This window comes from Lathyrus oleraceus, chromosome 3 (genome assembly GCF_024323335.1).
Source record: "Lathyrus oleraceus cultivar Zhongwan6 chromosome 3, CAAS_Psat_ZW6_1.0, whole genome shotgun sequence".
Taxonomy (NCBI): domain Eukaryota; kingdom Viridiplantae; phylum Streptophyta; class Magnoliopsida; order Fabales; family Fabaceae; genus Lathyrus; species Lathyrus oleraceus.
This window is the reverse complement of record NC_066581.1, coordinates 39,359,889-39,380,069: the sequence shown is the minus strand read 5'-3', so window position 1 is coordinate 39,380,069 and position 20,181 is coordinate 39,359,889. Positions and strand designations below refer to the sequence as shown.

Here is a 20,181-nt window from a genome sequence, read left to right as displayed (position 1 = left end):
ACTATCAAAACCGCACATTCAACAAGTCAGAGTAAAACAACAGGAACGAGCCATCCAGAGGAAGAAACAGGAACAATTACAGATATAAGATCCTCAAAAACATGCTTTGAATGACTGTCAATCTGTGTAACAGCTGATACCTCAATAGCCGGAAGAATATCAAGTATATGCTCGAAAAAATTTTCTGGCCAGACTTTAATAACAACAGAAAGCAGAGAAAATATATGGTTGCGGAAGCTGTAATGGTTCATTCACCTACGGCAACAGTTATTGCAAAATCCAATCTGGTCGATTACTCTGTTGATATAAGTGGGCTTGAGACGGGTTGCACTCATGACTCTAGATTACATTCCAAAGGACTTGATAATAGATGGACTGGGATGCCTTTTACAAACTTGTGCTCAGTCAACGAAACTTCAGCCTTCAATACACAGAAGCTTGATTACAACCTTGTCTACGTTTTATCATTCTGAGAGTTGCACCAATGGGCTATCCAATTGAGCCATATTCCGTTTAGAACTCGTATCACCAAAATTTTATCAGCAGCTACATTGAAACCAGAGAAGCTTTTGCTCCAAATTTCACTGCAGTAACACAAATTAATTAGTCAAAGCTGCAGAATTTCGAAAAATTCCCAAATTGGAATAGAGACAAAACTCAAAGAGAAAGTTTGAGCTCATATTACCTTTTCCAAATTGTAGCATCAAACAGGATAATTCGAATTCTGAGCCCGGAAAGGAGTTCGCAGGGATGCTTCTTTCACCAAAGACCAAACGAAACCCTAAACATAAATAGGGAAAGCGAATCAGTGAGAAAGGGGACGAAAAATTTAGCGGCGAAAAACTTCAAAAGCGAAAACCCTAACCCCCAAACCAGAAAAGAAATCGATTGAAAGAGGCGAAGGAAGGAGATTCGGTCGTTACCTGAGCTACTGATTCACCACAAAGGTGAGCTTTCTTTCAAAGTTTCACGCGATTGGGAGAGAGACGAGTTGTGAGAGGGATTTGGTGTGAGATTCGTAGAGGGAAGCGAGAGAGAAAAACGGAGATTGTGAGTTTTGATTTCGTGAAAGTGAGATTGGGAGAGAGGAGGATGATGAAGCAATTCGTTGTTGTTGTTTTTGTTTTTTTTTGTTTTTTTTTATTTAGTTCAAGCCAAACAAACCTTTAAGTTATTAAAAAAAAACCAAAATTTTTTTAATATGTTTAGTATTTCTTTTTTTATATAGTGTATATTAATGCTGGTTAATTTTGTTTAGAGTTCCCAACCCATTAACCTCTAGAACCCAACAGCCAGGCGGCTGGGTTTCTTTTGGGTAATCCAATAGGTCTTTTTATTATTATTTAGTTTTTATTTTTAATTTTTTGTTCCAATCCTTTCTGGTTTATATACTCAAAGGGTTGTGGTAAATAATAACTAATGATAAATGGTCTAGTGGAGAGAGGGTAGTTTCTAGGTTTTAGTGGATTGGGTTCAATACCCGTATCTAGCATTTTATTTCCTTTTGGCATTTTTTTCATGTTTATGTTTTATATTAATTTCTCCTATACTCATAGTTTTCATTATTGTTTAATAACGCAAATTTGATTTCTTTTAATTTCATCATTCATTCAAAACCATTTTAAAACTATTAAAATCACATTTTTCTCGATTCAATATCGAGCCCATTTTCACACCCTTGTAAGTCGATTGCTTTTTTAAGCATCGCCATCAACCTCACATAGCTTACTCTTGGGCTTTCTTACAATGAGCCGGTTCTCTTGCACTTACACTCATGCATTACATTATTTGTTGTTTGGGCCCGATTTAATTATTTCATGATTTTTTAATCCCCATTTAACAAGATGTACCCCACTCCCCCGATGTGTAATAATTTGGTACTGTTTTATTTCTTTATTACTTGACTGTTTAGCTAGATACTAACACAAGAATAAAATCAACAAATTCCAAAAAATACAAAAATATGACTCGATCCAACGTCGAGTATTTTCTCAATAAACAAGTCAATTCACTTCTCCCCCCAATTCTATTCCACTTATTTTTCAAACTTTCATCAAACGCTTGATTTAATGTCAAGCCATTTTTCCTGATAAAAACTCAAAAAAAAAAAATATTAATTCATAGTCAAGACTTTTTCAATAAAGATGGAAGTGGAACGTGGTGTATACCACGCACTCCTGAGACTAGGATTCGAGATGTATATCTCGCCAATCCTAGCTCTCGCCATCATCTAAATTTATCCACTTTGCTCTCTCAAACACTCATTCAAATTTCTCTTAAACGTCCATCAATACTTGATCTAGGTCAAGTCATTTTCACAACAAAACTCAAGATACATAATTCTTATTTAACACTTTTCCAATAAAGGTGGAAATGGAACATGGTGTATACCATGCACTCCTGAGGTTAAGATTCGAGACGTATGCCTCGCCAATCTTAACTCTCGCCATCGTCTAAAATTGTCAATGTGGTCTCGTCAAACCCTTTCTCAATCAAATCTAAGATACCTAAATCTTATTTAACACTTTTTCAATAAAGGTGGAAATGGAACATGGTGTATACCATGCACTCCTGAGGTTAAGATTCGAGACGTATGCCTCACCAATCTTAACTCTCGCCATCTTCTAAAACTGTCAATGCGGTTTCTTCAAACCCTTTCCCAGTCAAATTCCAAAAATACTTAATTCCTATCTTAACTTTTTTTAATAAAGATGGAAATGGAACATGGTGTATACCATGCACTCCTGAGGCTAGGATTCGAGATGTATATCTCGCTCATCCAAGTTCTCGCCATCACTCAAAATACATCCAACCAATCAAACTCTTTTCTCGCCGCCGTGCGACTAATCAAAAACCTTTTTCATAAACGAAAGGTATCTTGTCTTAAGTGATACAAAACAATGTTTCGACCATGATTGTTGAGTAGAGATAAATGACGCTTTTCCGAATGTAGATTTATAAATCCGTTCGATGTGTGGTATGAGTCCACTCCTCATCTGTTTTGGGTAAAATAATGTTTTCGTCGATTAATACAATATAACTTTCGCTAAAATCGACCAACAAACAAACACTTTTCTACTCAGAACTACGTAAGCCTTGACTTCTCTATTGAGATACGTAGGAGCAGGATTTGTAAATCTTGTCAGGCCCACTAATAAAAAACTTAGGTTTAGTCCTTCGTCAAAAATCCAAAAACATTTCTTCTCTCTTCTATTCTTTCTTTCCCACCTAATAACTGAAAAGCCTAACACTTCAAACTAACATTAATGCACACAACTGACCTAATGGTTCCTGTTGAGTACAACGGACGTGAGGGGTGCTAATACCTTCCCCTTGCGTAATCGACTCCCGAACCCTGATATTGGTTGCGATGACCATATCTTATCCTTTCTTTTGTCTTGGATTTTATCGATATTTCCCCTTTCTTTTTTGGAATAAATAAAGTTCGGTGGCGACTCTGTTCAGTCCATCATTGCGAGCGTGCGATCGCATTTCGCTTTGCAGTCGTATCCCCATTTTTTCGAGGTGCGACAGATGGCGACTCCACTGGGGACTAAAGTCCCTAAGTGAGTCAAGCCTAGTTAGGACGTTTGTGTGCCTTTGTTTGTTCAATTGTGTGGCTTTTCCTTATTTATTGCTTTTTACTATCTTTATTATTATATTGATATATCAGTTGAATATTGGTTCTATTGTGATTGTTGGTACTTGGGTATTTGATTGCAAACCATGTGGGAAAGACTCTACACCCGAGTCTAGAGTGAAAAAACATAAGATAGGACGATGGTTGAGTAGTACAGACTCCCGAGGTGTATACTTCGTAAGAGTCGGTACGAGAACCTCACTTAGAGTAGATCCTTTTGCAAATATTGTCGCCCGAGGTGTATACCTCGTAAGCTTCGATGTTTCAAAGGGGTCCACGACTCTAAGAACCTTTTAGAACATTGAACCTTTGGCCAACTAGAAATGATGGTTGCATAGTATGGATTCCCGAGGTGGATACTTCGTAAGGATCGATACGAGAACCTCGCTCAGAATAGATTCTCTAGATGGAGTTGACGACCGGAAAGTATTTTCCGTAAGCGTCAAACAGTCTTTTGAATCCATGACTCTGAGTATCCTGTCTAGAACCCAGTCGATGGTTGCATAGTGCGGACTCCCGAGGTGAATACTTCGTAAGAGTTGGTACGAGAACCTCACCCAGAATAGATTCCCTTGATGGAGTTGACGACCGGAAAGTATTTCCCGTAAGCGTCAAACATTCTTGTGAATCAATGACTCGGGGGATCCTTTGTAACAAAGCCCTAGACCATACCCGGTGAGAACCCCATTTTGGAAAAGCAATCAAATTTATCAGTACCTCGGACTTTTGAACCCGTGTATTGAAAAAAAAAATGTGCATGGCTTGCATTGCATTCATTCGCATTCCATTGCATTTGCATCTCATCATAATGCATGTCATTTTCTAGACAAAATATAAAAAAACTCATCCACCCTTTGTCCGTGAAGCAAAGTGATTCTCAACACGCGTTTAGAACAAAGAACCATGTCTCAGGAGATGATGGACGAGCTAAGGAAAGGCCAAGAAGTACTGAAGGGGGAACTTAATCTTTTGAAGAGCCAAATGAGATGGGTCTTGGAAACCCTGCAAGTCTTGTTGAGAAAAGAGGGTCACCCAATATACGCTGCTGCAACAAAGATAGCTACTACGCCACATCCATCTGGTGTTACCCCAAGTCAAGGGAAATTCTATGTGGCAACTCCTCATTTACCAGTATATGGACCTCCCTCAAGACGTCATCATCAACATCCTCTGGCTATTGCTCCTCAAAGTCACCCAAGCCAGGTTCAGAACAAAAATCAGAATCAGAACAAGAGGAACAAGGATCACAATGACTCGATTCCGGTGCCATATAGCAAGCTCTACCCGCAACTGATCCAAAATGCTTTGGTGACCCCTCGAGCTCTCACACCTGTGTCACCAGACCTGCCATGGTACAATCCAAATGCAACATGTGAATTCCATAAAGGAGCATTGGGACATGACCTGGATTCTTGCTTAGCGTTGAAAGCCTTGGTGTGAGGGTTGATTAACAAAAAGAGCTTAATCTTTGAAGAAGATCATCCGAATAACTGAAAAGCCTAACACTTCAAACTAACATTAATGCACACAACTGACCTAATGGTTCCCGTTGAGTACAACGGACGTGAGGGGTGCTAATACCTTCCCCTTGCGTAATCGACTCCCAAACCCTGATATTGGTTGCGATGACCATATCTTATCCTTTCTTTTGTCTTGGGTTTTATCGATATTTCCCCTTTCCTTTTTAGGAATAAATAAAGTTCGGTGGCGACTCTGTTCAGTCCATCATTGCGAGCGTGCGATCGCGTTTCGCTTTGCAGTCGTATCCCCATTTTTTCGAGGTGCGACACAATGGCATAAGGCCAAAGTTTCTAGTTTGCAAAGTGGTCAAAATTTAGAAAAATAACAAGTTCAAACAAAGAAGTTTTTTTTAAAGGAGGGAGAGATTTTGAAATTAAAGAAATGGGGAGGAGATGAAGATACTAATCCTAAGCACAAAATTAAAAGTTAAGAGTTGAAAGGATGTGACCGATGGGTAGCAATCCAATAGGCAAGAATTCCATATGGAAATCCCAAATTCCCTTGGATATTAGAATCAAGCAACACACAATTCATACAATATTATTTTGAAGAGCAAGGCATCAAATAAAGATAGCCACATTCAAGCTTAGCCACCCCATGATCTTCTTCAAATTAGCCCATGTAACAGATGAATTCCCCAAGTCACAGGTTCAAAATAACAGCTTCACAATGATCATGTTGTAGATGAACTCAAAGGGATCTTGAATGACGTATCAGATGAAGTTTCAAATTGCAATCACTTGGTTTCACAAAAGTTGTCATTGGCCAAGTCCTTTAGCATAGGGAGGTTACCTAAATTCTAAGTCCAATTGGTCAAAGATAAAGTCAACAGTCCACACAAAAGTTTTTTAGGGTTTTTGTTCTTATTATGTACATTAATGGTCCAAGACCACACAAACAAAAAAAATATACACAAGCAAGATATATCACACATTGTGGTCCAAATGGACAAAGGGAAAATGACATTAAGATAAACAATTAGAATGATATTAATAATGGCAAATGAATAGAACTTTAAAATGAAAGTGCATTAAAATAAAGGACTTGAAATTAAATATTAGTTGTTAATGAGTTAGAAGTTAGTATTGTTTTGCTTTTGCTTTTCATTTTAAGTCATTATTTGGAGAACACTCAACCCACTTATCACAAGCATGGATCCTTGAGCCAAAACATCTTCCAAAGGAAATTATTTGAAAGAGGGAATTATTTGAATTTTTTTGGTGAAACTCTCATATTTTTTGGATTAATATTAAAATTAATATGAATTAATGAAAATCAAAGGAATAAAAATTAAAATTAGAAAATCAAAACAACGTGGACCACTTGATCTCCCTCATTAATTGAGGTGGCATATCAAGTGGTCTGAAACGCGCGTTCCACCAAACACAAGAGTCAGCGCGCTGTACCAAGGGTAATCACAATGAGCGCCCAAGATTAAAGCATTTTGAAAGGATCCTATGGCTGGGAGACGTGCCAACGCACCGCCGGAGCTGTAACTCCGGTCTTCTTCTCTGGTGGACCTCACCAGACTGGTCCACCCTCAACCATCACCAAAATAAAAAAGGAGGAGATGATCTGAAAGAAAAAATGGCGTAGAGCACGAATTTGATCTCAATTTTAACTAACTCTCAGGGCCGGTCCTGTGCATGTACATCATGTGCTGCAGCACAGGGGCCCAAATATTAGAGGGCCCAAATTTTTGAAAATTTTAATTTTTTTCATAAATATTAATAAAAATAAATAAAATGTTATTAAAAAAATTCAATAATAAAAAAAATATTATGATAAAAACTCAATACATACAAAAATCAAGATTGATCAAAACTTAAAATAATTATAATTAAATTTATTTTTAATTAATATATAATTGTATTTTTAATATAGATTTTTTAATTATTATAATTGTGTTTTAAAAAAAAATTGGGCCCATTTTTATAATTAGAACAGGGCCTCCGATATAATTGGGTCGGCCCTGCTAACTCCACATATATAGAAAGATATGAGGAGTTGAATTTTGAGGCGTGTCAACTGAGTTGCTTCGATTTGACCTCTAAGCAACTCAATCTTCTTGCCTACACTGGTAGGACTTCAGACAACCAAAGATCCAAGAGAATTGATGAGAATTGAGTGAGAATCAAAGAGATGAAGTTTTATGAAAATTACCTTCAATATTGTGCAGAACTTGAGGTTGCTTGCTTCAAACACGATCTGATCACACTTGAGAAGCTTGTAGAGAGTCGTTAGCAATGGTTCAAGGCTTTGGATCCCGGAGTTCTTGAATCTCCAACAGTTGAGATTCAAACTCAATTTTCAGATTGAAAATTATTGGGTTTTCCTTTAGAATGAGAGGGTTTCAATAGGGGGCAAAGCTGGCGCGCAAAGTGTGCTTCAAATGAGCTTAGAGGCCATGTATTTATAGCATTTGGGATTGATAATTGCACACTTGAAAATTTGCTAAATTTGGCAATGTGATGCACAAGCTTGCATGGGCATGTACAGGCCCATGAAGCAATCCATTTTGATCCAATTGCAACTGTACTAAAGTTCAGATGATGCTTTATTGGCAAGCAATGTGAAATGGAGTTTTGGACATTTGATTTCCTCCAATGGTGCAGCTCTATTAAAGCCATGCGCAGCCCTAGCAAACTTCATCCAAAATGCATGAACTTCGGTTCTTTGGAAAACTTGGATCAAGGGGAACAAGTTTGATGTTGGACACTTTTTCATTTGGAGCTTGGATCATGGTTAATTTGAAGGTGGAAGTTTGGAAATTTTAACATGTTGAAAATATTTTTAAGTGTCAAGCCATATATCTCAATATTCCATCTTGCTTAACTTTTTATGTAAGCTTCAAATGAGAAAAGTGTCTTTATCAAAGTTGTAGCTCTTTAAAGTACCTTAAAAATGGTCACCAATTTCCTGTCATTTGGATTTAGAATGATAGAGTTATGCATTTTTGAAGTTGAGGAAAATCACTTGTTCAATGGTATAGGTAAAAAATGACCTATAATGTATCCTCATATCACATGCTCATAAAAGTTGAATTAGCTCTCACTCCAAACATAAAAGTTGAAGTAGACATATTGAATTTGATTGTGCAACTTGTAAATCTTTCATATCATGAAAATTGAGGCTTGGGAAGTTGACTTTCAAATTAGGGTTTAGACAAAATGACCTATAATGCTTCAACATAGAAAATGATTTTCCAATCAAAAATAGCTCTAGGTCTCAACATGAAAGTTGTTTGTAATGTCATTTAGAGTAAAGTTTCTCTTAGAATCATTTTCATATGGTAAAAATTGAAGGAGATAGGGTCTAGGGAGACCCAGTTTTGATCAGTTGAATTCATCTGGCCAACCACCATCGACCAACTTGCTAACCTTCAATTCTCTTGACTTTCTTGACTCATGGTAGATCATATACGCATAAGATGATGAATTTTGAAGTGTCCCTTGAGAAATTTGATCAATTGGTGAGATAGCTTGTTGGAGAAGTTACTCAAGATACGCATTCAAACTAGGGTTTCCAAGGCAAATCACCTCAAAAATCTTGAAGAAAACTTGATCAATATAACATGTAGGAATTAATGGAACTCAAATATGATGCTTATAACCATTCTTAGATCAATCTTTGATTATGCTCTTTGTCATGAGGGCCTTAGACCTTAGATATGAACTTGATAAATCAATGTGATCATGCCCTACCTACAAAAGAGTTAGGCAAATGCAAAGACATATTTTTGTATTTTGGTTTGTAAAAATGATAATATACAAGTATGATACAATCACATGGTGCTTGGTGAACTCTCCCAAAACAAACCTAATGAAAGAGGGGTAAGGAGGATGCAAGTTATGATCCCAATGCCAGTGCTTATGATAAAATTACATGAGGGATCTTAGGGTCAAAATTGGGGTCTTACACTTTCTCATAAGAAAATAATCCATACAAAGAAATACGGGAATTCTTCACAAAGAAATACACTCAAAACAAAACTCAGAAGTTTTTTGACAAGAAAAACATCCAACCAAAGACATCGGGGATTCATAACAATGAACCCATTGTCACAAAGTTTTGATGTTTTCTTACAAGTAAAACATCCAAATAAACAAGGGGATTACTAACAAGGAATTCAAAATCAGGGCAAAGTTCGGGAGCTTTATTACAAGAAAATGATCCATACAAAAGGCAACATGGAGATTCTTCATGAAGAAATCATCCAAGATGAAACTCAGGAGTTTTGTGACAAGAAAAATATCCATGCAAAAGCTATGATGATTCTTTACAAGGAAAATAAATCAAGATAAAAAGTAGGAGTCTTCTAACAAGAATGACATCCACAAATATGGGAATTTCTTAGAATAAAGAGTCATACATGAATTTTAAGGAAACATCAGGGAAAATAGGGTATAAAACTCTTATATAGGTGCTAAGAACAGTTGGACTTTGACAGTAAGAATTGGTTATAACCAGCTTCTAACAGATCAATGCCAGTTACAACTAGACTTTAAGGGTGCCAATAACCATTAGAATTTAACAAATATTAGTGATAACCAGACTTAAGATACCAATTACAATTGGATTTTGAAATAAAGAGCAAGTCACAACTAGATTTTAAGGATGATGCCAATGACAATTGGACTTGCAAACAACGTTGGTGACAACCATACTTAAGGTACCAATTACAATTGGATTTTGAAACAAAATGCTAATTACAACTTGACTTGAAAGGATACCAGTGACAATTTGATTTTAAAACAAAATGTCAGTTACAATTGGATTTAACAGGTACCAATAATAGTTAGATTTTAAAGCAAATGCCAGTTACAATTGGACTTAAGATACCAATTACAATTTGATTTCAAAATAAAATGACATTATAACTGGACTTATTAGGGTACCAATAAAAAATGGATTTTAAAACAGGCGGGCCAGTTACAACTAGACTTGAGATACTAATTACAATTGGATTTTAAGAAATGTGCCAATTACAACTGGACTTTTAAGGTGTCGCACCTAAAAAAAAAAGAGAACACAACTTGGCAAAGTGCAATCGCACGCTTGCAGGATGGGCTAAATAGAGTAGCCACCAAAATTTATTTATTCCTAAAAGTAAAGGGAGAATATAGATAAAACCCAATAAAGAATGACAATGATATTGGTCTTCGCAACCATATCAGGGTTCAGGAGTCGATTTTGCAAGGGGAATGTATTAGCACCCCTCACGTCCGTTGTACTCAATAGGAACCGTTAGGTTGGTTGGGCACGTTAGTATTAGCTTAGAAATGTTAGGTCTCTCAAGTTATTAAGAGGGAAAGAAAGAATAGAATCAAAATAAAAGAGAATCTGTTTTTGGATTTTTGTAACTAAGGGGACTAAACCTAAGTTTTTTATTAGTAGGTCTGGCAAGATTTACAAATTCTCCTCCTACGTATCTCCGGTGCAATAGAGAACTCAAGGCTTACATAGTTCTGGGTAGAAAATGTTTCTTTGTCGGTCGATTTTTGCGAAATCTACTTTGTGTCAATCGATGAAAACATTGTTGGGCTACCCAAAACAAGTGGAGAATGAGACATTTGCATCACGGCTGAATGGATTTAAAATAAACATTTGTGGGCAACATCGCAAGCTTACTCACACGATCAAGTGGACGAAACATTGTTTTGCATCGTCTTGAAACAAAATACCTTTTGTTTGAGAAAATGGTTTGAGGATCAATCGCACGGCGGTGAGAAAAGAGTTAGTTTAGTTTGAGTGTGTTTTGATTAATGGCGAGAACTTGGATAGGCAAATTATCCATATCTAATCCTAGCCTTAAAACTGCGTGGTATCCATCATGTTCCGTTTCCATATTGTTTGCAAAATGGTTTGATATCTCTTGGATGTTTTGAGATTTGATCGAGAAAAGGTTGAAATAAGTCGCATTGAAAGTTTTGAATGATGGCGAGAGCTAAGATGAGTGAGATATCCATCTTGAATCTTAGTCTCAGTAGCCTGTGGTATCTACCCCATTTTGTTTCCATCTTTATTGAAAAATGTTAAATAGGTATTAAGTATTTTTTAGTTTTATTGTGAAAATGGCTTGACGTTGGATCAAGCATTTGATGAGCGATTGTAGAAAAATGGATGAAATGGTTGAGAAAGAATTGGAATGAATAAGCATATATTAAGTTTGAAATGGTTGAATTGGTTATTAAGAAAATACTCGATGTTGGATCAAGTTTTTATTATTTTTTCTTTTTTAAGAAAGGGTTGATTTTATTCTTGTGTTAGAATTAGCTAAAAAAGCAAGCAAATAAAGAAATAAAGTGGTAAAAATAATTACACGTCATGAGGAATGGGGGTAGATTTTGTCGAATGGGGATACAAGATAATGAAATGATTAAATCAAGCTCAATCAACAAACATTAGTAAATGAGTGTAAGTGCATAAGATAATGGTTCATTGTAAGAAGGATCAAGAGTAAGCCATATGAATCAGATAGCCACACACAACTCATGTATACAAATCATGCATTCATAATAATTAAATTGAAAGAAGTAAAATCGAAGCGTGCACGGATTAAAATTATGATGCGAGGATGTGAATGAATGTCACATAATGTATGGACGTGCGAGGCAAATGGAAATTAAGAAGTTCAAGCAAAACCCTAGGTAATGTGCTCAATCCCTGTTTATGCATATTGATAACATCATAAACGTCATATGCAAAGGGTCAAAATACGGTGAAATATAATCAATGTATCGATAAAATAATGACATGGGAAATGTCAACCCCTCAGATTATAATCTGATGTTTAGCAATGAAAAGATTCAAAACAAATGTAACAAAAATCTACAAGCATCAAACTTATTAATCAACAACATGGCATATTTATAATGACCATAATCGAAATAAAATAAAATGAAAAAAGAAATACAAAAATAAATTTGCAATTGAAATGTCAAATACAAGAAATATATGTTACAAAGTTTAAAAAGAAAAAAACATGGATGGTTAAAAAAAACCGCAAAAAGGAAACATAAACAAAGGTTAAAAAATGAAAAAAAAATAAAGAAAATGAGGAAAGTGGTAGCAAGGCGTGAAGCTTCAACCGCTCCCTCACGGTCCTTTTGCTGATAAGCAAATACAACTATAAATATATATAAAAAATGCATCGTAAAAATGGAAAATAAAAAAATAACACGAAAATAGCAAGAAGTGGGTGAGGCAGGGGTCGAACCTAAGACATGGGAGCGAGAGGCGTGAAGCTTCAACCATTCCCCCATGTCTCTGAATCTGTCACATTAATACACTCATAAATATATAATATAATAAACTTGATAAAATGAAGAGAAAAACAAAATGCAAAGAACAACAACATCAACATCATGTTTTCATGAACTCAAATAAAAGTTATCTTCTTCCTCATGTCTTTGTTGCTGAACCAAACAAACAAACATCACTAAGCATGAATAAAATATGAATCAAACATACCATTTAATGGTATGGAAACAAACAAAAAGCAAGTTTCAAACAACATCAAAAGCAACACATCATAAGCATGGTTAAAGAAAACACAACAACAAAGAAAATGCAATGATATTTTTGAAATGAAAAGATACCAAGACCTGAAGCATTTTGCAGACTAAAAAATCTAGCTGGAAAACATGAACAGACAAAGGAGAGCAAGTGTCTTGTTGTTTCTTGGAGGTGTGAATGGAAGAACAAGGTTGTGATGGTTGTTGATCTCACAGTTGTGCAGGGAGTGGTGAGTAGAAGGAAAATGAATCTGTGAGAAATGAAGTGTGTTGAGGTTGGTTTGGCGGGGCTACATGGTGAGAGTAGAGGAAAGGAGAGATTTGTGGAGGTTGTGAGCAAACTTTTTTTGAGATAGGGAGTGAGTGTCGTGAGAGTGAGACGATACGAAGTTGTATTGGGAGGAATGAGGAAGAAGAGGTTATGTAGAGGAATTTAAAGGTTGTTGGAGTGAGGAGTTATGGAAAGTGTGAAAGAAAAAGGGTTAGGCAGTATGGGGCGTCGTGTATGGTAGGCCGGAAAAAATGAGAGGAAAGATTTTGGTTGTTCACATATGTAGGTCAGTGTGTGTGTGTGTGTGTGTGAGAGAGAGAGAGAGAGAGAGAGAGAGAGAGAGAGAGAGATTATTTTTTCTAGTTTTTTTATCCTCCCCTTTTTTTAAGTTGAAATTAAAGAAGTAGGGAGAAGATGAAGAGACTATCCTATGTACAAAATTAAAAGTTAAGAGTTGAAAAGATCTGTCTAAATCTGTAGCAATCCAATAGACAAGAATGTCAATAGAAACCCAGGATTCCCTTGGACTTTTAGAATTAAGCAACACACAGATGCATAATTATATTATCTTGAAGAGAAAGGCATCAAATAAAGATGGCCACATCCAGGCTTATCCATTCCATGATCTTCTTCAAGGTAGCCCATGTAACAGATGAATTCCACAAGTCACAGGTTCAAAATAACAACTTCACAATGATCATATTGCAGATGAACTTAGAGATATCTTGAATGATGTATCAGATGAAGTTTCAAATTGCAAGCACTTGGTTTCTCAATAAGTTGGCATTGGACAAGTTCTTTAGCATAGGAATGTCGCCTAAATTCTAAGTCCATTTGTCCAAGATCAAGCCAACAGTCCACACAAAAGTTTTTTAGGGTTTTTGTTGTTATTATGTACATTAATGGTCAAAGACCACACAAACAAACAAAGTATACACAAACAAAATATATCACACAATATGGTCCAGGTGGACAAAGTGAAAATTGCATTAACATAAACAATTAGAATGATATGAACGATGGCAAATGTATAAAAGCTATAATTAAATGGCATTAAAGTAAATGGCTTGAAATTAAAAGTTAGTAGTTAATAGGTTAGAAGTTAGTATTGTTTTGTTTTTGATTTTCATTCTTAGACATTATTTGGAGAACACTCAACCCACTTGTCACAAGCATGGATCCTTGTGCCAAGACATCTTCCAAAGGAAGGAAAAAAGGCCAAGTTTCCACACAATACCATGAAATAGGGGATACTTACAATCTCACTAACTAGAATGATATGCCTTTTATATCATAAATTTAGTGCTATGTTAAGCAATCATAATTGGACTTATGTAGAAGTCACAACTATTTGAGGTCAAGCAATAGATTTTTTGTGTTAATGCATGTTAGAGACATAGTATTATGGACTATGCTCATGAAACATACCACACACAAAAAAGAATATGCAAAAGGTGTGACCTAATCTCATCCATACTCATGTTAATTTTTCAATCAACTAGCTTTAGGACTTTGAGATATCATAGGCCAAATGAGATGAATGAATGAAGAAAGGGAATGAGATGAAGAGGGGGGGGGGGGGGGGGAATAGATGAAATCTCAAATTGATCAAAGGAGGACTTTTACCAAATTAATATCATTCATTCATTTTGGGAGATGGAATGTACATTCCATCAATCCCCTAAATCCAATGATATTAATTTGACAAAGTCAAATCAACCTTGATCAAGGCCCAACAACAAGAATCAAACATAAACAAGTCATCACAATTGGTCAACAAAATTATTTGGCATTTATTCCAATTAAAATACTAAAATAATGCATTTAAATTAAATATGCTTTGTCAAATTCCTAAAACCTCATCAAAATACCAAATAAATGGCCATGAGATTTATCATAGGTCAAACAAGGTCAAAGGACCTTGGAGAAAAATCTTCAGATTTTTAAAAGACTTAAAATTATTTTTAAACAATTAAAAACAAATGAAAAATCAATTAAATCATGAAAAATATTAATAATGATCCAAAAAATAATTTTAATTCAGAATATGAAAGAGGAAAATATTTGAATTTTTTGGTGAAACTCTCATATTTTTTGGATCAATATTAAAATTAATATGAATTAATTAAAATAAAGCAATTAAAATGAAATTCAAATAATAAAAAAAAACGTGGACCACTTGATCTCCCTCATTAATTGAGGTGGCAGATCAAGTGGCCACCAGCGCGTGTTCCATGGTGTGCCTGAGTCAAACGTCCACACACTTGGTAATTAAAACACATGCTCATGATTAAAACAATTTAAATCAATCCAAAGGCTCAGGACCATGCCACATCATTGTCGGAGCAAAGCGTCAGTCGTCTTCTCAGGCGACCTTGGTCGGACTGGTCCATTCATCACCACATCATAAATGAAAAAGGAGGACATGATCTGAAAGGAAAAATGGTGTAGATCACGAATATCCCCTCAATTTAAAATAACTCCTCACATATATAAAGATATGAGGAGTTGAATTTTGAGGTATGCCAACTGAGTTGCTTCGATTTAACCTCTAAGCAACTCAATCTTGTTGCCTATATTGGTAGGACTTCGGACAACCAAAGAATCAAGAGAATTGAGCAAGATTGAGAGAGAATCGAAGAGATGATTTTTTTTGGAAAATACCCTCAATGCAGGTCTGGATTCAACTATTCTTGCCTTGGCTCGTGCTTGATCTCACTCAGAATGCTTGCAGGAGTAGAATGAAATGGACAAAAGGTCTTGGATCCCTGGAGTTTTGAATCTCAAAACAGTGAGATTCAAACTCAATTTTAAGATGAAATTCTCAGGTTTATCCTCTCAAATGGAAGGGTTAGGGGTTTAGGATCAAATCTGGCTCAAATGTGTCCTTAATTCTGATGCTAGAGGGCTCTATTTATAACTGCAACTCATGATATTTTCACCTTCAAATTCACTTTCCAAAATTAGCAATTGATGATGCATGGGTGCATGGGCATGTATAGGCCCATGAAATCATTGCTTAAGGTCCACAAATGAATGTGAGAGAGTCTGAAATCAACTTGGATTGCAAGGAAAGTGTAAGTGAAGATTTGAAGTTTGATCTTTGCCAAATGATGATACCATGTTCATGCCACGTGCAGCCCTAGAAATTCTTGTCCAAAATGGATGAACTTGGACTTTTTGGAAAGGTTAGATCAAGAGTAATAACTTTCATGTTCAACACTTTTCCATTTGGATCTTGTATCATGATGAATTTTGAGGTGGAAGTTTGGAAATTTCAACATGTTGAAATTTTTTCTAAGTGTCAAGCCATATATCTCAATATTCCATCTTGTGTAACTTTTTATGTGAGCATCAAATGAGAAACGTGTCTTCAACAAAGTTGTAGCTATTTCAAATACCTTCAAAATGGTCACAAATTTCATGTAATTTAGATTTGAAATGATAGAGTTATGCATTTTTGAAGTTTGGGAAAATCACTTGTTCAATGGTATAGGTCAAAAGTGACCTATAATGTAGCCTCATATCACATGCTCATAAAAGTTGAATTAACTCTCACTCCCAACATCAAAGTTGAAGTAGACATCTTGAATTTGATTGTGCAACTTGGAAATCTTTCATATCATAAATATTGAGTAAGTTATGTCCTTGGGAAGTTGACTTTCAAATTAGAGTTTAGACAAAATGACCTATAATGTTTCAACATAGAAAATGATCTTCCAAGCAAAACTAGCTCTAGGTCTCAACATGAAAGTTGTTTGGAATGTCATTTAGAGTAAGTTTTATCTTGAAAGAATTTTAATATGGTGAAAATTGTAGGAGACAGGGTCTAGGGAGACCCAGTTTTGATCAAATGAATTCATCTGGCCAACCACCATCAACCAACTTGCTAACCTTCAATTCTCTTGACTTTCTTGGCTCATGGTAGATCATATACGATGCCCATAATCATTATTTTATCAATTCAATGGTTTTGCTCTTTGTAATGTGGGTCTCAAACCCTAGATATGAACTTGATAGATCAATGGAGATCATGCCCTACCTACAAAAGAGTTAGGCAAATGCAAAGACATATTTTTGGTATTTTTGTTAGTAAAATGATAATATACAAGTATGATACAATCACAAAGGGCTTGGTGATCTCTCCCAAAAAAAAACCCAATGAAAGAGGGGTAAGGAGGATGCCAAGGTGTGATCCCAATGCTGATGCTTGTGATGAAATTGCATGAGGGATCTTAGGGTCAAAATTAGGGTCTTACAGCTGCCCCTATTTAAGGACATTCTAACTGAGGAGGAGAAGGTTAAAATCTTCATGTCGACTAAGTATAATGGGCTTAAGTAACAACATATAGAAACAAATTTTGGTCCCTAAGAGACCTCATGATGCATATGACATGAATGTAAAAGTAAATTCTTTATGGGGAAATATTGCCACAAAGGAAAAGAAATCGGAGAGACCGAAAGTCCGCAGGAGTAAAATGCATTTCCGTAAGGAAAACTCACTCAGGAGACCGAGACTCTGGGGGGAAAAAGGAGTTATGCATAGGCCAGGCTATGACTTAAAACTACTAGGGGACTCGAGGGATTCCATACAAACATGGAAAAGACTCAGTCGGGGAACTAACAACATCTGCAGGGGATACGAGTAAGTCAGAATAAAACTGAAATACTTGAATCATGCAGGGAAAAGAGATTTCACTAAGGAAATGCGCACTCAACTCAACTGGGGAAGAAATAAACTTCAACACAGGAGGAGCAAAAATCTATTATCTACTACCTATTACTGGGTAAGGAGATCATAAAGATCTGACAGAGAGAACATTCGTTATCGGTTAGGATGAACATATCAAGGATGACTCGCTGGGAAATAATCAGAAGGGGATATTCATTACCGGTTACTGGGTAAGAATAGCCTTGCTGGGGAAAACCACAGAAAATAGGATTTACAACTACCAGTTACTAGGCAGAAGACCAAGGGTGCGAGTATCCGTCATCGGTTAGGATGAACATATCAAGGATAAACTCAACAGGGAAGAAAATCCGTCATCGGTTAGGATGAACATATCAAGGATAGACTTGCCTGGGATTGTGAAGGAGGATACCCGTCATCGGTTAAGATGAACATATCAAGGATAAACCAATTGAATAAAAAGTAGGGATTACATCTATCGAATGCTGGATAAAATACCGTCAAAGAGAAAATCCGTCACCGGTTAAGATGAACATATCAAGGATAGACTCTGTGAGGAGATAAAATAGGAATTACATCTATTAGTTACTGAATAGAATACCAAGAGAGAGAATTCGTCACTGGTTAAAGTGAACATATCAAGGATCAAATCTGCGGGGAACAAAGGCAGGGTTTACAACTACCGATTACTGGGTAGAAGACCGCAAAGAGAAGGAAACCCGTCATCGGTTAGGATGAACATATCAAGGATTAACTCTCTGAGAAACGAGAATAGGGATTACAACTACCTTTTTACTGGGTAGAATACCAAAAAGAGAATATCCGTCATCGGTTAGGATGAACATATCAAGGATAGACTCAAGCAGGGGAGAGAAAGATACCCGTCACTGGTTAGGATGAACATATCAAGGATATACTTCCTAGGGAATCATATCCACTGGGGACTCTACTGCTGGGACACTTTTGCCGGGTATTAGGCAAGAATTAACAAACTGCAAACTAAGAAGAATATTACCAGTTACTGGGCAATAGACTCTCAGGGAACATAAAGTATCTATCTAGGTAGGAGCTAGAAAGAAACAGTCAATCAAGACTCAACCCAATGAGGACATAACTCAAGGGGAGTGGTTCCATCTAGATAAACAACTTGGGAGGAAACTGAAGTAATAATCATCCACGAGGAAACAACTCAGTGGGGAAGAGGAGAAAGGTTAAAGTCTTTCTTCCTAAGGGGCTGACACTCTACATTTGAGGGAGGACAGACACCGAAATTTGTATGGGGATCAAGTACCGCCATACAGGGAATGAGAATCTCAAACCAAAAATTTAATCAGATATGCGAATATGCAAATATGAAATTATATGAATGTATATGTATATGATGATTATGCTGAAAAGAACGATCACAAAGGATACAAAGGTGCCCCAAAGAAATTGAATCATCGGTACAATCCTCGGTCAATCCATAAAATATGGAGACAACTGCTGGAGAACAGAGAGATCAACAATCTAAAAAGGCTCAACCCTAACTGGGGAAGGAGGAGATCTGCTGAGGAAAGAGAAATATCACCGAACCTGTGTGGAATTTTAGGTCAACACCATAAAAATGGGAGATAACTCTATAGGGAAAACAAACTGCTCAGGAACCAGGAGGAAACTCTGACTGGGGAGCAAGTCAACTGGCGATTGGCGTGGAAACCAATGCGATCAGCTGGGGAGATCAACCACTTCTGTTGAAGGAAACCAAATTCTATTGGGAAAGGAAAAAACTTTTTCGAGGGAGACAAGTCACAGGGTACCTGAATCAATCAACTCAGCTAAGAAAAAGGAATGAAGCTCTACTGGGGAATAAAAAATTCCTCTAAGGAACTGAATCAACACAACCGTCTAGGGATACCTGAAGGGTTAACTGCTTGGGGAACCTCTGATGTTTCGCACTCAAGGACTTGTTATCCATTGGAATGCTATTGATATTTCTTTCAATTGCTTTGGAAAATTCTTGCTTTATATGTTTTTAAGAAAAAGAGATTTTGATTAAAAAATTTTAATTTTCAAAAAATGATCATAATAAAATTTAAACTATTGGCTGAAATAAATAAGAGTAGAAACAATTGGAGAAAAACTCAACTTTATTTGATAGAATGGTAGTCTGTAAATGACAAGACTCCATAGATTTTACAAAGTTGAAAATGATAATTTACATGGAAAAGGGGTACATTGAATACAAATGATCCTTAATCCTTCTACTAACTCTTGATATCCATTGTGCTCTCGACCGCTGTCGGGGTAATGAATTGATGTCAACCCTTGTGCTCAATCAAGTTTTCAAAACACTGAAGATCAGCAGAACGCAGTTACTTGCCATAATCCGTAATATTTGCATAAGTTGCCCCAGAGTGGGGTACTCAACTTATCGGGAAATTCTTTCTGTTTTTATGTCTCTAATTTTTGCCTGGATCTCCCTTTCGGGTTTTCAATCCACCGAGACGCTCATTTTTGCCTAAGCCATCCTTTCGGGTTTTCAACTTAGAGAGCTATTCTT

The 20,181-nt window shown here is 36.3% G+C and overlaps 1 long non-coding RNA gene across 1 annotated transcript; it reads right to left on the bottom strand.

The window, feature by feature from the left end:
* Positions 1-526: 526 nt before the first annotated feature.
* Positions 527-1,017, bottom strand: LOC127132352 (uncharacterized). Its single transcript, XR_007806675.1, has 3 exons — positions 924-1,017; positions 686-781; positions 527-584 (listed from the first exon to the last, which is right to left on the bottom strand). It is a non-coding gene; the product is annotated as an uncharacterized LOC127132352 (long non-coding RNA).
* Positions 1,018-20,181: the final 19,164 nt, after the last annotated feature.